Source organism: Octopus bimaculoides, chromosome 16, assembly GCF_001194135.2.
Source record: "Octopus bimaculoides isolate UCB-OBI-ISO-001 chromosome 16, ASM119413v2, whole genome shotgun sequence".
NCBI classification, from domain to species: Eukaryota; Metazoa; Mollusca; class Cephalopoda; order Octopoda; family Octopodidae; genus Octopus; species Octopus bimaculoides.
Window position 1 is genome coordinate 55,579,461 of NC_068996.1, and position 2,819 is coordinate 55,582,279.

The 2,819-nt window shown below is 40.2% G+C and overlaps 1 protein-coding gene across 2 annotated transcripts in view; it reads right to left on the minus strand.

Annotated features, from left to right (window-relative positions):
- Positions 1 to 2,819, minus strand: part of LOC106875932 (uncharacterized) — a 35,787-nt gene that overhangs the window by 30,249 nt on the left and 2,719 nt on the right. The window lies entirely within an intron of this gene.

Genomic DNA, 2,819 nt, shown 5'->3' on the forward strand with positions numbered 1-2,819 from the left:
CCAAGCCGGTCTACTTCTGGGCACCCATTTTGCCTTGATCCTGGAGTCGCTAACTACTAATCTGTGTTGAGGGGTACATTCTTCACCAGGGAAGGTTTTGGCATTTATAAGCCGCCCTCTTTCCCTATTTCTGGCGAGGATGTAGTCGATTTGGCTAGTGTGTCTGCCAGAACGGTAGGTGACTAGGTTTCCTGAAGTTGGTATTGCAAACCATAAGATTGTTTGCATCACAGAACTCCAGCAGTCTGGTTCCCTCCTCATTGCGGGAACCGAAGCCATAGCCTCCATGAATGCCATGGAAGCCACCTGCATGACATCCAACGCGACCATTGAAATCACCAGCCACAAAGAGAAGGTCCCTGTCATTCGTCACTCCCTACACAAACACACACACATATATAACCCTTCAGCATTCAGAATATTCTGTCAAATGTAATATTCACATTGATTTGAATTTATTGTGCCTTTATCTTTGTAATTTCAAAATTTCAATGATGTGATTGTTTGATTTTAGAATGGCATTGTCGGGTAGGTGTGAGAGGCTGGACCTGGCTGGTTTGAAATGCAAAAGTGAATATTTGGGCTGTATATGGCTGGTTGAAATGCTGAAGGGTTAAATTGAAATGTCTTGGACAGGCTACATTCACCCATCTGATTTGGGAGTCTGAGCAGTTGAGTTTTAAGATAGGGGGCACACTGAAGAGTTGTCTAGGAGCCCCATGAATTTAGAGGGTCCATTGCTAATGTAGGAACAACCAGAGAACGACAATGCCGTTCAGAAGATACTGATTTCTATTTTTGTTGCCTTGGTAATAATTTTTTCTAGGTTTGCTTAGATTAGGTGAAATTTGTTGAGGCAAATTTTCTATGGCTGGATGCAACAATGAGCTGCAATGATGCATGTCACCCCCAACCCTTTTTCTATTACTGATCCTTAGTAATATTTCCCCTATGCCAGAAATATTTCTGTAGAAGAATGGAAAAAGAACAAAACTGCTGGTATCAGGGTGACATAAACACACACATACATGCATTCACACACACACACACACACACACGCATACATTGGTGTGTGGTGAGAAGTCTTCTCTCAACTACATGGTTCTGGATTCAATCTCACTGCATAACACCTTAGGCAAGTGTATTCTGGGTCAACCAAAGCCTTGTGAGTGAATGTGGTAGATGGAAACTGAAAGAAGTCCATTACGTGTGTGTGTTACTATCTTCTCGCAATGACATGATGTGATAGTTACAAATGAATATCTCTGACATGCAAGCAGTGTCCTTTATTCCCAGTCTTCCGTGGAAACATGTCAGGCCATGCTTGGAAACAGGTGACGGTTAGCAACAGGAAAGGCGACCAACTGTAAAAAATTCACCTCAACAAATTCCATGTGGGCCACACAAGCATGGAAAAGTGGACATTATGATGACGAAGATGAATGTGAATACATAAGAAATATGGTTGACGAGAGTAATCAGAATAGTAAAGGGTTAGGGTTAGGGTTAGGGTTAACCCAAGTCTGAGTTCTTATAAATGAAGTTGTGAAAAAATTCCTGCAGTTATGAGAACCTAAGCAAGGGACTTGACTCTAAGAATATAAACCGATTTAGAAGTAGATAGTTATTTTTTTAATTTTACAAAAGAGAAAGAAAGAAAACTTGAGGTTCAGTTACAGCTGTTTGTTAAGATGTTTGCTTCCTAACCATATGGCTTTGGGTTCAGTCCCACTGCATGGCACCTTGGGCAAACATCTTCTTCTCTAGTCCTGGATTGTCCAAAGCCTTGTGAGTTGATTTGGTAGATGGAAACTGGAAGAAGCCTGTGGCACACATGTGCATGTGTGTATGTATGTTTGTTTCTCTTTGTCTTGGCATCAGATGATAGTTGTGAATGAATGTTGCCATCATACAATGTGTTATCTAACTTCAATGAAACTATGTCTGGCCATGGGGAAGCATTACCTTGCTTTGAAGCAGGCGAGGCTTGTTAACAGGAAGAAAATTTGATTCAATAAATTGTCTGACCTATGCAAGCATGGAAAAAAAAAGGTCGTTTAATAATGAAGATGATGATGATGAATTTTGACCATAAAGGAGTGTTATCTGTACTAAACAGACAATGTCTTTGTACTACGACAGGAGAAGAAAAATACACTTCACGATATCAACAGGATCTATACGTCATTAAGCAACTATTAAAACATTGAAGCAAAGTATATGAAAGGGTTGTGATCTTGCTTTCCTGTTTATGAACTTTTAGAAAATTTTTGAGTCAAAATTGAAACTTGAGGTGTGTTTCTGAGGTCAGTACACCATCAGCATCATTTAACATCCGCTTTTCAAAACTTGCATGGGTTGGGCAGAATTTACTGAGGCAGATTTTCGATAGCTGGATACCCTTCCTGTTGCCAACACTCACCCGTTTACAAGAAAAGTAATATTTCTCTATGGTCAGACACAATTTTACTAAAAGATTGCAAACGGCAGACACTGCCAGTATGACAGTGACACGTGTCTACAACTATCATGCCATGTCAAGACAAGGAGACACAATCACACACACATGTATACAAAGGGCTTCTTTCAGTTTCTATCAACCAAATCTGCCCATAAGGCTTTGGTTGGCCTGGAGTTACTGTAGAAGACTGCCTGCCCAAAATGTTGCACAGTGGAACTGAACCGAAGACGACATAGTTCAAAAGCAAGTTTCTTAACCATACAACCATGCTTGCACCTATATATATATATATATATATATATATATATATATATATATGTGTGTGTGTGTGTGTGTGTGTGTGTGTGTGTGTGTGTGT